Source organism: Lepisma saccharinum, chromosome 20, assembly GCF_977018435.1.
Source record: "Lepisma saccharinum chromosome 20, izLepSacc3.1, whole genome shotgun sequence".
Classification (NCBI taxonomy): Eukaryota; Metazoa; Arthropoda; class Insecta; order Zygentoma; family Lepismatidae; genus Lepisma; species Lepisma saccharinum.
In genome coordinates, this window is record NC_139248.1 from 24,619,990 (window position 1) to 24,635,518 (window position 15,529).

At 38.0% G+C, this 15,529-nt stretch overlaps 1 protein-coding gene across 1 annotated transcript in view; it reads right to left on the reverse strand.

Moving 5' to 3' along the window:
- The window catches only part of LOC146003821 (acyl-CoA Delta-9 desaturase-like), a 127,706-nt gene that overhangs the window by 84,852 nt on the left and 27,325 nt on the right, over positions 1-15,529 (reverse strand). The gene's annotated exons all lie outside the window — the stretch shown is intronic.

Below are 15,529 nucleotides of genomic sequence, written 5' to 3' on the forward strand. Positions count from 1 at the left end.
TTTCAGTGCAAACTGTTTGATTTCATGATGAATAGGGAAACTGTGCATAGCGAAAGCAGAGACTTAATATTTAACGTTGTTGAATTTTTAGAGGGAAGTTAGCTACAAAGCCTGTAGCAACTGCAGCAATATATAGATACGGCGGAAGGGAAGGAAAAATTCTGAAGTATGAAGCAAGGCAGTGTGAACCAGGGAGTCGTAACGTAACGAAATGGAACGGTATTTTCAATTACGGTTTCCGTTACGTTACAACCAGAAACAGAATAACTTTTTTCGTGAACAGAAACGTTACCTCAGGTATATGAACATTACGTTACAGGTGTGCATAACGGTACCGAACCATAACTGATCTTTAAAAGAAGTAGGTCTTCACGTGACACTTTAACGTTACATCCATTGCCGGCAACCAGTAACGTTACAGGGTAAGAAAGAGGTTCGTCACGTATTGACTAGTAACTTTAGTGTGTGTGGAAAGTGATAGTAACGTTACAATTAACCAGTAACTTAATTGAGGTCACTACTGAAAAAACGTTACACTCCTTTTTTCAAAGCAACAACGTTATTTATAGCTGGTATCATACAGACGTTCCGATGTGCAATACCGTGTCCGATGCCGTGTTCCGGAGAGAATAACATAGGTCTCTCGTATAATTGTGCTCGTTACTTTTGTAACGTTACAGTTCTTTTCCTCCACAAAAGTCTGTTTCGAAAAAGTGATACACATATCCGTTACGAATAGCAAATACCGTTATCGAAGGCGTTTTCGAAGAAGTCTCATAATTGTTTGATTTTGATATGCTTTATTTGACTTCGCTTTTTTTTTGCCACTTTTGGCTAATTCTCGAAGATGGAGATTGGTGATAACAATATGAAATTGATGAATGCACACTCACAAACATCCACGCCCAGGCCGGGATTCGGACCCGGGACCCGTAGCGTTCTCATAATTGTGATCGGCAGCATAGTAACATTACAATATTTTGACACCTTGAAAGTCATTAAGTTATAATACGTATTTTCGTTTTGGATGTCAGTGAAAACATTAAATTGTAAAACAAAACGTTTCATTCGGCGTGACAGAATTCTGGTTATCGGAATTTACTGACTAACTATGTATTTATCACAAATATATTTCTTTTCTGCATACTTAATCACTTTACGTGAATTTGTTCTAATTTGAATATCTATGCAAGATGAATTTTAACATGTGCGTTCACTTTATACAATAGGAAAACAAACGTTTGTTGAAGGAAAACGTTTCTATCTATCTATCTATCTCTCGCTCTCGGTTTACATGTGTTACATCAATTAAAAAAAAATACATTATGTTTTTCGATGAGAATGATTCGTTCTTAGATTAAAATGCTGAAGGACGAAACATAAAGGACCAACCATGGTCGAGCCAAAAAGTCATCCGTGCCACGCGTTCGTCCACATAAGCGAGAGGCAAGCTTTTTCCTATCGGAAGACGAAAAATAATTGCTTGCTGCGCGACCTTGAGATGGCGAACCGAACTGATAGCAGCAGCACCACGCAAATCGGAAAATCTGAAACTTTGTACACGTGACCTTCGATCACGAAGCATCCGAGTAGACAACGCCCTGAGGCGATATGAAAGGCACTTTTAGCCAGTGGCGGCCGGCGGGTACTGTCAACGTGATCAAGAAATCGAAGAAAAAAAACCTCCGCAATGCCTTGGCCCCCCTCCTTGAGGTTGCCCCACTGGCCAAGATGTATATCCTTGTTTGGTAACGTGGAAAACAGTGTGTTTAAGTAATAACACACTAATACGATTCATCTTCACTCACTAACCTATCTTTAAACACTACAGGACACTTCACTAAAAACACAATTACAAGAGGAAGGGAAAGCAAATCTTCTCACCTTCTCCTCCCCCATGCACACGTATTCCAACTGGACGTTGAAAATATTCTACATTTGATGTAAAAAGAAATTGTCGAAATGCCAAAGGAATTTTTACTTTTATATTTTTAAAAAGTCTGGATGGCCCTCTAGGCGCATCTATCTATTATCAAAATGTTCATTTAACTTCGGAAAAATACTAGGTTCGTTTCTCCAAATGTTGGCAGAAAAGTAGATAGTACCTTTTTCACGAATTACTTCCCCAACGGGTCGTACAAATCCGTCGTATTTAGCGACTTATCTCTGAAGTTGGCAACGGTGTCAACACTGAGAAAGTTCCCTCGCTGTGCTAAACGGGCACGGCTGGTGTCTTATGGGCTAACCCCATTGGCTAACACCACCCCCTGCCACCTTCTTCCCGGCTTATGGTGCAAAGGTTACTCGCTGAGACTTCACCAACCCTCTGCACGCGTTTCAACTTGGTTAGGCCAGCTCTTGGGTGGCGCCGACCGCTGCCTCGCCGAGGATACGAAACAGCTGGCGATGCAGTGAGGAGGTTGGGGCGGTTCATATCTAGTCTGTGGTTGGGGCGGTCGTCACGTCAGCTTGACCGATTGAAAGATTCGAATCTCATTGTCTGTAAACTATCAATGTATTAATTTAACAATACTTGGGCTAGGGGCTAGGTATGCATTTCTTCTGAGGGTAGTGCCATGGCACGGCGGCTCTCCCCCTTGAGCCGCCGCTGCTTTTAGCAAGTAGAAAATACGTATAAAGGATGGAATTTGTGTACGAAACAAATGAAACCGCGTTTGCGCAACTGGTCTGTAGCTAGACAGGGCCTTTGGACTCTGAAGTAGGCAACAATTGTATGGAGAGTGATTCTCAAAACTAAGCGAATAAAAGGACAGTACACGTATTTTACAAGGGCCCTCATCTGCTTACAATTTTGAAAATTACTTTCAGTAATTCGTGCCTTTTTGGACAGGAGATGAATTAAACTTTTTGGTGTAGAAACAGACAGAGCGCCTACCACGTTTGAAAGAAGAGCATAGGCAGACATTAAAGTAATTTTCAAGAATGTAAGAACGACAGTCGACATGGACATTGAGCAACGTGTGACTGAGAAATACAATCGGAACAAAGGACAAGATTCTTCAAGAAACAGTAATTTTATAAAACTTCCTATCATTAACTAAGTTCATCCTTTTATCCTCTTTTGTTTCTTCTACTTTTGTATTGTTCTTGTATCGCTTTTCTGCCACTTGTAGATAATCGCGACTATGAACATTAATGATGATCATATTAAATCTATGAAGGGATGGTTACCAAAGAAAACGCTCATGCCCAGGTGTCTACTCGAACTTGAAATGTTTGGTAGAGAGTTTATGAGTGGATCACTCAACGACTTCGGCTTCGAGGATACTGTTTCAGTTGCAACATGCAGTATAATTACGTTTCTACTACTCTCAATTGACCCAAGCATGTGGTATGTGTCCTTCATTTTACTTAAAAAGCCCCCTTGATACATGAGATACTGCAAATAATTTCAGGCATGCCGTCGAATTCACATTGCCTGGCACTTTTTTTAAACTAAGTAATGAAGTGACGTGTATATTCATATTACGACTAGCTCGAACTAAAAACTCTTGTGGAATACTGTGTATATGTTGTCCTTGTTGAAGTGAGGAACTTCATATTTTGCTAAGAAAATATGTATGAAAAAATATGTTTGTAGCTACTAGAAGAATTCAAATTATTATGATGGAATTTCAACTTGCGTATACTCTTCATATAACGTGGTATATAGTTATCGCAGACGAGGTCTTGTTTCGCAGTCAATTTATTTTTAGTTGAGGAACTCGAGAGTAAGTTGCAAATATTTAATGACCCACGTTGTGGTGTGCTGTTCGATTAAGCAGAATTGGAGTGAGAGAAATCATTCAACACGTCAATTTGTAACTGTGAATGCAAGTTTTCTTTGATTTAGCGGGAAATCAGTCTGCTATTGTTGTAAGTAATAAATGGAAACATATACATTTTCTGCTCGAGTAGGAATCCACAGGCGTTATCCAATCAATCAGTTTCTGTGTTTGAAACTTCTGTCTAGGAAAGCTACATAAAATTTGCTTTTAATAACAGCAGCTTCAAAATAACCTATCCATTCTTGTCATGCCAAGTAATGTTTGATTTTGATTTGTTATATTTAACTTTGGTTTTCTGCCACTTTTGGCTAATCGCGAAGACGAGGATGGGTGATGAAATTACAAAATTGACGAAAGGACATCACAAAGAAAAATGAAAATGATGCATAGGCTGGGATACGAACTCGGGACCTGTGGCGTCGTATTGCGATGTGCTAACCGCTCCGCCACGGAGGTCTGCAAAGTTGTATTTGACCATTGTACATTGTTAATGAAATAAAAACATTACATATACAGTGGCTCACATTAGTAACCGAAACGTAGCATTTTGTTTCATTTCTTCACAATATTTCACAATTAACAACATGTACATAAATATAATCCATTGTGAAATATTTATACGCATTTATTAAAGCTATATTCCCTGTTACGTTTTTCTTTTTTTTTTTAATTTTGGGTGTTTCAGCACTTAGGCTATTTTGCACCCGCCACGTTATACTGGGTCCAGCCCCTTACCACAACAAATAACATAACTGTAAGGTCGCATAACTGAAATATGAAAATATTCTGACTTAGGTTAAAAGCTGAGGCTGTAAAGGGGCACTCAGCACACATGACAAAAAGCAGGAGAACATACAGAATTATACTGGCCAGTCGCCAGAGACTTGTTAGTCAGCAAAAGGCAGCCCAGGGTGTACTACGTGGAACTGATTTTGACGATCGGGTGTATGTACTGCGTGGAAGGTCACCCCTTACACCCCTGTTACGTTTTCAAATCTGAAATTAGTTATTTATATTTGGGTGTGAAAAAAAAGATCACTTTAATATTCAGACAAATCTTGAAAGCCTTCTGTTACTGTTACATAGTTTTTTACCGGTCAACTACAATGCGGGGAAAGAACAATTCATGCTACTTCCTGACTACATCTGTTATGAGTAACTGCATTGATCCCTGACTGAAGTACGAGAAAAATGGGTAACAAAACAAAAAAACAACATTTGACGAACGACAGCTATTTATATTTGCCGTATCTAACCAAAGGGTGTCGGTACGTGCAAGGAAATTGAAAATGTTAAGTACATGTAAGCGTACCGTGGGTAACGCAATAAAACGTAATGAAAAGCAAAATGAGGTAAATTCCGTATCTCAGAAAATTCAACCAAGATAAATGGGAGAAAGAAATGAAGGAGCTTCGGTATGAAAAATCAAGACCCTTTCCTCACCCCCACCCCCTTCTCAAACCAAGGGCTCTGAAAGCAGCTGTGCAACTTGGAGCAGACATTGGGACTGCTTTACAGACGGGATAAAATGAAATGTACTTCCGTTTTCCTACCAACTCAGAAGCGAGTTGGAAACTCTTCATTGCTCCTGTATAGATAAGAAAGTGGGGGAGGGCAGTAGCAGACAAGGCCACCACGGAAACTTGTTTCCAGCAAGCTTTATGTTGGAGTCTTGGCAGTTTGTGGAAGGATTTTGTGTTCTGCCTTCCCCCCCTCCTCTCTCTCTTTGGATTGAAAAACAGGGTGCGACGATTATGCGATGAAATACGGTAATATATAACGATAAAGCTTTATTTGATTGAAGATGATGATAATAATAATAATAATAATAATAACCCGTGACGCAACGGTCCGTGAGGGCCACGTCCTACCTACCGACTGCCGGCTTCACTTCCACCTGCCGAGGTTGGAATTATGGGGTGACGCGTGGTTAACAAGACAAGTCTTCAGCTAATCTGTGGTCTTCAGTCTTTGCAGGTTTCCATGGCCGCGTCACGCTACTAATTTGTAGCTCCTCAATTTCCTCACGACGGTGGATGGCCACCAACCCCATACACAGGCCGAAATCTCAGAACCAGGGGTTCCGGGTTCGAATCCTGGCCTGGCCATGAATGTTTGATCTTTGCAAATTAGCCAAAAGTGGCACAAAAAGCGAAGTATAATAAAAGAAAATCAATCAATAAATTGTTTATTGTTGGTTGACGTGAATTGTTAATATGCCTAAACTATTAAAATACTCTAATATCAGGTTTTCTGTTGCAAATTATTATTTGAATTTTGAGGGCATCCATGACGAAGTGCTTTGCATACTGCTCTATGAAACCGGAGACCCTATGATCGATTGATTGATTGATTTGCTTTATTTTAATTCGCTTCTTGTGCCACTTTTGGCTAAACGCGACGATGAGGATGGTCGATGAAATGATGAAATTAATGAAGGGACACTCACAATGAACACCGAATGAACACAATGCCAAAGCCGGTGTTTAAGCAAGCTGTGCTAACCACTCTACCACGGAGGCCGGAATCCTTCTTAATGTATAGGAGAAATCGTTCTTTGACATCGAACTAAGAACAGTTAATATGCGTCACCTCGGAGTTATTATATTTTAAATTTCGAACAATCAATTGAGATTTATTCTTCACCATTATTTTGTCCACATCAAAACTTCCACACAATAAGATCAATTACACTAAGGACAACAGCATTAGAGTCTATGCTTTAAGGAATGATTAAGCACACAACGATGACGGAAAATAATTCACATGATTAAAGTGATGCATTACATCAGTGAAACATAAATTTTCGGTCATGAAGAAAGATTGAAAAACGCAGGGACACAATAATCGATGTGTTTATTTATTTTATTTCGCTTTTCTTCCACTTTTGGGTAATCACAAAGATAAGTATGAAAGGTGTGTTAAGATGAAATTTGTGAAAGGACAACTACAAACGTAAATGGATAGGACACAGTCCAAACCCCACAGACCATTATACTGACCTTATGTCATGACGCCAGATCCTCGTTAGTGTGCAAAATGCACTCCATGGTCACAATGACGTAAGCATTCGTAGAATTGATTTGTATATCATTCTTTCTTTTTTTCAGAAAAACGCGAGCTAAACTATTGCGCGTTCTGTGATATGTTCATTACTTCTCAGGAACACTCGCGGCCTTCAACCAGTTTTATCCTTAAACAAAATTGCGGGTTAGGATGTTAACAGATACTTCAAAGACAATATCCAAAAAATTACTTGTCACATACGCAGAATGTAAAACATTTTTATTTTCTCGTTTCTTCTACATCCTTGGGGAGTAAAGACGGCTGGAGCGTGGTGCTGGTCATATGACCTCCAAAATGTCCGAACTCGAGAATATGCGACACCCTACTGCCACAAACCCTTAAATGTGCCTTCATGGCACGGTTCTATTCGCACGACGAACTTTACCTTACCTTTACTACTACTAAGTACTCATGCCCGGAATTTTTGTATTTTTGATCCCTCATTATGTCTCCATTGCTAACCTGTTTCATTTCCAGTCATGACAGCAATTAGTCGATGCAATAAAAATACGTCAAACTTAAAATGAAACAGGTGTCGGCGCGCGCACACACACACACACACACACAAACACAAACTCAAGGAGAGAGAGAAAGGCGGGGTTGGGGTGGGGGAGGAACACAAAATCCTTCCACAAACTGCCAAGACTCCAACAAGACGCTTTGCCGGAAACAAGTTTGCGTGCTGGCCTTGTCTGCTATTGCCCTCCCCCACTTTCTTATCTATACAGGAGCAATGAAGAGTTTCCAACTCGCTTCTGAGTTGGTAGGAAAACGGAAGTACATTTCATTTGATCCCGTCTGCACATCCGAAATGGTAATCTGGCGGTTAAGAAAGCAACGATGAGTATGAGCGACGAAATGGTGAAACTGATGAAGGGACAATCACAAAGAACACTCCTGCACAGGTCGGGATTCGAAACCGGAACCCCTGGCGTCGTAGCGTGCTGTGCCACTCTACCACGTAATATTTTTTATGTACTCATTTTTAGCTACTTCCTTTGTTCCTTATTTTATTAAGTGTATCCGAATATTAATGTTGCTGCTATGTAAAGTCCAACGTTCATAATTTAATATCTGACTAAATTGTATTTTTTCAAAATTGTTCCACTTTGTATCACACATCTACGATACCGAAGATATTTTTTTAAAAAAAATTCTAACGTTCCTTCATTTAAAATGTGTCTGACATGCCTTAAAATGAAAACGTCTTATCTGGCCAAATATTCGAGAGTCTACCTATTTAGCGAAGCGTTTTTCTGTTGTTTGCGACGTGAACAACGTAACGTCTCGAAGGTAGTGAAGTATAAAGACATTTGTAGACATGTGAGCACTTTTGTTATCATATTCACTGATTGTAAATGTCAAATGATGGGGAATTGCAGAATTACGCCTGTTTATTTGATGGAATTCTAAGTGAAAAAGAAGAGAGGAAATGGAGATATTAATACTAACATTTATTGAACGTTTTATCCTGGATGCGAACCCGGCTTCTTAAAGGTAAGTGATCTCACTTTGTATTTGTTGAATATGTATTTAGTGTACACATTTGTGCCTAATAAAGAAGTCCAAGAAAAATGTATTTTTTAGCTAATACGTTTTAGAATTATTATTTTTTTAAGTATTTGTAGGTGTGTTTTACAACAAAAGAGCATTTCGGTATCAAAGCAGAGGGACACAAGAAAGAAAATGCAAGGGCATTAAATGAAAACTCCTTAACTTCATTAGGGGTAACATCTGAAATAAATAAATCAATAAATAAATCTAAGCGTACATATGGTGAGACATGAATCCATAGGGACAAAAGTATATTTTTGGTGAAATGGATTAGAATCACTGCGTGCACCCTAGAAAGTTTGATAAAACACCTCAAGTGTTTTTCTTAAGAGAAGTGTAATACTACCAAATAGGACCTCTGGCAAGAAATCGCTAATAGGCGGTGTGTGCCAAACAAAGAAGACGACGACAACCTATCTCCAGTTCTCAAGGGCATTTAGTGGAATGAGTGATTATAAAGTTTTATTTTGGATTTGTTCAGTAATATGGTGCAGGCGATAATCGTTCAGGTGTGTATATGTATATGATTAATTGAATTAGGTTATTTTACTTACCTTTTTGTCATTTTAGTATATATATATACTAAAGCAATATATATATATATATATATATATATATATATATATATATATATCTATATATATATATATATATATCTTGCTTTAACCCACGGAAATAACTATTTCTGCTTCTGCATTTTTCAGCAGTGTACAAATACGCCACAAGCTGCTTCTACATGGAGCCAATCAGATTCGCAGTGTTCGATTTAAGGGAGGGGTAGGAGGTTAGAACTACATTTTACAGCGGAGGTAGATGAAGAAATTGGGATCCTTAAAACTAGCGTGAATGGGAATCTCGGTCTTTTACGATTGGTTACAATGGAAGGAGAAGGTTCTTCGCTATCCAAGGGAAGAAAGAGAAAAAATCCCGTTCGCATGTTTTTCTCCTTTTATGACATACGACGAGAATCTCACTGTCTTATTCCGGGCTGCGGAAAGAAAGTTGCGGTAAGTGCAATCTTCGGGCAGGTTGAAATGTTTCAGTTCTCGCCGTAAATTCCGTTATTTAGGATTTCAGGATGGGACTTATCTTAACTTGTCGAATCTCATAGCCGTCCTAGACCGAAGCCACCTTGATCGTGTTATTACTATTTAAACATCATAAGTGTTTTCTATCTTATAAGTTACATTCTTCCTCTCAATTGTTCTGCCAGTGAGGGTCAACGTAGAGAACGTGGTCTCGAAAAAGGAAACTGAAAACAGCTCGTCTTAATGTCGGAGAGCCTTAGTTTAGAGTGCAATGGGGTTATACGTCGTATAGAGCGACCACAAGGGGAAAAAAAACGCCGAAAAGTGTACGCACAGATTTTCCTTCTTCCATTCAGCTCTGGCCATAAGAAAGCATGCTTTACTGTGCCCCTCTCCTCCACGCGAGAGTACGGTGCACGCGAGCCGCGAGTCTGCTCAGGTTTATATCCTTGTGGTCCCACAGTAGTTTCTGTTCATTTCTGCAGGAATTCAATCTTATCATAAAAAACTAACTAAACTTTTTGCTCTGATTGTCGTGGATTAAAAAAATGTTAGGATGCAGGCGAAAGGAAATGGAAAATAATTAACGTTTGTAAATTACACGTAGGATTGTGCACGAGTGCACTCTTGCTCACACATCACATTCTGCTATGAGCCAGCGTATTTAAAGGTGCTTGAAGACTATGAGCAGATCTTTTCATGTCTGCAGGTTTGCCTTGGGAAAATTCAAATGCCTAGTTTCAATACATTAATTAATTTAACTTTATTTGGGATTCTATGAAATTATTTGCATGGAGGTGCATATAGAAACGTTCATTTCATCATGTTAACGTTTGAAAGCAACTGATCGTCTGACCGTCGGCAATAGTTGCTTCGGCATTTCAAAACTCGGCTGCATATGCATGTGTGGGGGGTAGAGGAGTATTTTATTTCCTATTTCGGCAATTTTACGTAGCTTTCCTACCTCTTCAGTTATTTACTATGTTGAGGTTGAATAGATATTGGGACAAACTCAATGGTACGTCCATACCTTAGCCAGGGTTTCAAATAGCAGCTTAGCTGATCAGTCACGGAGCAGGCAACGACTTTATTCTTTACGGTGTTCTTCAAGCAGCAATTTTAGTATGGTGTCTTGATACTAATTTTTTCATGGCCATTATTTTGTTGGCCGTGACGATATAAGTTGTTATTGAACATGGTATCTAAAACTCAAAGTTTGCTGATTTACGTGAATGCTGAACTCTTACTCCAAATTGAAATGAATGCAATACTCCTTGACTACTAAAAAGTGATAGCGATACTTGAAGTGAAGGTCGGCTTCCCCGATGTCGCAGTGGTAGCGTCGTCGCCTTGTATTCCAGGGGTCCCGGGTTCGATACCCGGTGGAGGCACACAGTGGTTCGGATCCAATTTTATAAACTGTAGGTTCAGTTCCGATTAGCCTTACTGTGCATAAAGTCTGACTCTTAAACGTGACTCAGTCTTACAGATAAGAATTAGAAGTGGAAAAATGTCGATTTACTTCAAATACCCTTCAGAGGATTTTTTTTTTAACAAAACTGAAAACCGCATTTTTGTAGTTACGTTCGTCTGATTCCCGTAGGACGATAGGTGAAATACGTTTCCCGAGAAATATTTGAAAGGAGTTGTGTTAAGATGTCAAGCATGTAGCCCACAGCCATGCTGTATGATGAAAGCATAGAGGATAAGCCCCACACTTAATCTAGGTTCACAACAAAGATAGCGACTGAGAGGCCTAGCGTAATGAAAGGCAAGGAAAACTGTTAATCATTGGAAGAGACAATGAGTTTCATGTTTAGATCATTCTATCATATGTATAATTAATGAAATTGCTTATAAAAATAAAAAATGGTACAAAATGCTTCAAAGTAATTGAAAATATCGTCTCCAGGAAAAACCGAGAAAAGGAATACGCCCATTCAAACTGCAAACCTCGATTTGCATACTATATAGAAGGAATTTCCACCACATACTTGAAATTAGTTTGACAAAATCTAAAATACGAGGAATCCCTATTCTCGTGTTGCTATTTCCTGTCAAATAAGAGGCTGTTGCGGTCTACTTCCGCGCTATACATTGAAGAAACAACGCTTTATACTCCGAAGTAGATACCAATGGTTCATGGACGCCCGCATTTTTTTTCAGGGAAGGGCAAGCAAGGTAGTTTTTTCCAGGGGGGGAAACAAGGTGCATGTCCTACACCATAAGTGTTGTCTTTTAAAAAAAAACATTACTTTAATTTGAAGTTATGTTCATGCAATAATTAACATATATTATTGTAGCTGAAATGACATTATATGTGTGATATATATATATATATATAATTTTTGGTTGACTTTCATTTTCCAGGGGGGTCGTCCACCCCTTGCCCCTCTTTCGGACGTCCTTGCAAAGGTTCTATTTTTATTTCGCGTCTACCACTGTTAATCGCGATGATAAAGGATGCGATAGATGATGGAAGTGGTATAAAGACAATATCTTCTAGTCCAGGTTCTAATCAGACTTTAGACTTCGCATTGTATTACGCTAATTAATTTGCCACGGGATCGGCTACTTTGTGTTTGTCTGCTCATCAAATGATTAATTAGTTATTCAAACTCTATAGGTAGCAAAGCGATATAAAATAACGAAACGGAAAAAATCCACTTGACGTCTTGTAGTACTATCATCAACCTACAATTTCATGCTCACAAATCCACACAGGAAACTTCTTGTGGCATTAGTTTTGCGGAATGGCCTTGGGAAATAAAGATCGCCCATTTCCTTGTTCAGCTCTAGACAATTCAGGTGCCTTATCGAAGCTGCTCTTGAGCACGCAGGGTTTCTAACCTACTTCGCCGTAATTCAGTTGTTGTATCTTGATCAATATGCTGCATTGAACATTCCACTCAGAAATCCCATCCTATTCAACAGGGCGAGCTCACTACCATTCACGATTTTCGTCTGTATAAAGTTTGAAAAAGAAGAAATTTTCAGAAAACTCGTGTCTAATGTATTTCATTCTTTGATGTTTGTGTACAATTTGTAATACTATTAGTAATTGTAATACAGCGCGTCATTTTACTAGATATTCAACTAGTCTCTGTAGAAATAAGACAAAAAAGGAAGGAGGCTACTTAATGAAAAGGTGCAAACTGCTAATTTATAAATCTAAAGTCACGAAAAGAGTTCAGTCAAGGTCACGCCGCTCACCTAGTCTTGCCAGTAAGTAGACACATCCATATTTCGTTTTTGACGAAAACACGAAATGTGAAATGACATGCTGTAATGTTAATTTTTCATGTTTCTGAAAGGTGAGGTGCATTTTCCTACCCTGTTTCGTAACGAAATGATCTGCAAAGTAAGAAATACTCCTAAACACAAAATTAGTTTATTTACCGATGCGATACTTTCTGAAGTTTGAAATATCCTGAGTTAGGTAATTCACGGAGAAATGATTAATTCTGCTGTAAATATTTGAGAAGCATAAATTGACCCCTTTATACAGAATAGACTTAATACTCTCGTAACTACATAAATGCGTAGCGTTCCAACAGAACTGATATGCTACGAATGTACTATAAGGGATATACTTATTTTGTGTAATAAGTGAAGTTTTTTAATCAAATTTAGGATTATATTCAATTTGTCATTTTATACACCACTTTTGATCAGATTTTTCACCGCTATAACAACGAATTTTTATTTTATTTAGCGCATTTGAACCCGAAAATTGTACCGAAATTTTGTATTATTTACCAAAAATATATGCCTCTTCTACCAATAAGCAACAATTTCAGCTGACGCAATCAACCGCATACGTACAGTGCGATGCACTAATATTGCTCGGCAAATTGTCCGACTATTTTCGTTATTTTTCTCGTACATCCTATGTGTTTTAAGCGATGGATTTTTATGTATACTGGTGCAGAAGTTGTCAACAGCTTGTTTTGAGTTTTCTTTTAATTCTTGAAGCTCTTATTGGGTCAAATAAAATGCACTAACATGGTGATGGACAATTTGCACGGTAATACTCATGGATCCCACTGTACAACGCGCGAAGTGTCGACTGAGCAGCTAAGATGTGTGGCAACCCTGTAGGACCAGGGGTGTGGAGGAGACAAGGGGAAGCTCAGACTTTGACTGGACTGTTTTCGTGGAGAGAGCAATCGTGGGAAATTCCTACTATCCATTAGCTAGTATATCCATATAAAATTGCGGAGGATGGTTACATTCTAACATTCCAAGTAGGACCTTTATTCCATCACTTGAATTGTTTAGTAAAATTTATTATTTTAATTCGTATATGCAAAATTGGACTAAATTGATCAATTTGATGGAGTGGTAAGTTAAATTTTACGTTTGGTACATACATTATATTTCGTCAGAAACCAAATGCTTTATTGATGGCGTTGCGGGCCAAAACTGAACGTATGAAAATATTTCAGATCAAATTGTGACTTTACTGGAAAGACAAAATATCAGGTTCAGGAAAGATTTCCGTGGGTTGTAGTTTATAAAACACACACCTCTGAATGGGTGTCCAATATGTCCAGGATTGAATTGCAGTAATTGGTTAATATCAAGGAAATAGCGTTTATAACAGGGCGAAGCAATTAATGACCTAAAAATAAAATTTTAAAAATATATCATTTGTTATTAATTCCTTAACAGTTGATGAGTTAATTTTTGATAAATTTAATGGATAAGTGTAAAATGTTTAAATTTACTACAACTTGTTCGGAAAATGGAGTAATACACACTGTTAGCAGCAGTGAGATTAATGCAGAATTGGCAAATACGTGAGATTTAAAATCATTTTTTTTAAAAAATAATTTTATGTTGTATTGTTACAGAAGACAAAAGTTGCAATGGCTTTTCAGAATAAAGCTGAAGTAATATGATCAATAAACACTTGACGGAGATTCTAAAATAAAAATGATTGTCTGCTAGTAAAGACGTGTACAGTACGATACACAAGTATCGTGTGGGAAATTGACAAAGATTACTTTTGTTAATTTTTTTTCTTGCATCGTGCGTGTGTTTGAGAAATAAATGCTTGTGTAGAGATTCAGTTGCTTGTCTGGCGCTTTGTTCAAATTCGCAACTCTCATTGGGTAAAACAGAACAAACGCGATGGTGGATAATTTGCTTAGTAATTAATACTTATGCATCGAAATCAGCATGGAAAAGCTCCTCTATACTCTCATTGAAAGAACTGAAAGATACTGAAAGCAGTGTGTCCTAGGTTTACTTCAGTCAGCAAGAGGACATTATCACATGACAAAATTTGAAAAATAAGGGTAAAAGATATTCAATTAATAAAATGTCAAACTCTACAAAAAATCTTCAGAAAACTACTATAAATGTTCAAAATTACCTAGAATTGACAAAAGTTACTTATCATTACTTAAGCATTAAAAATTCAAAGCAAATTTGCCTGAACAAATTGGCTTTACTGAACAAAGTTTTTACGCACATTGTTCTTGCATTGGAGCAATCTTTGCATCCTTTTTTTAAAATTCAAAATCAAATTACTTGTTCTATTATTATAGTAAAAAGAGCAAAAGTGTGCCCATTCATCATATCACTCATCCCCAACTTCGCAATTAGACAAAATTGGCAGAAAAGCGAAGTAAAATATACTAAATCAACTCAAATGCATATCCCAATCATTGACTTTCAATTTTTCCCAAAATCTCAAAATCCATAAGCACAACTTTCTCCCTATAACCTGTAGAGTTTATCTAGAAGTTAGGCGAGCTTATACCGCAAATTAGTCTTGTTCTGTCACTTATCACCACGCCCCCCTCTATAGTTGCCTCCAGCTCGTTGTCCTGTAAATTCTCCACACGCATTGTAGTCTAGCTTTCCCCATGTTCAAGAATTTCGACGTATTTTATATTGGGGAAGGTCCACTATGTGTAGGGTATTCTATAGTATTTTAATCAGGCGTAAAAAGTGCTGGGATTCCAATTTGTGACTAATCTCCATACATTAAGCATATTGTTATATAATGACAGTTAGTGGTCTCCATATATTTACGTATATGGGTATATTGTACGAATACACAAACTCGCACATAGATTTTAC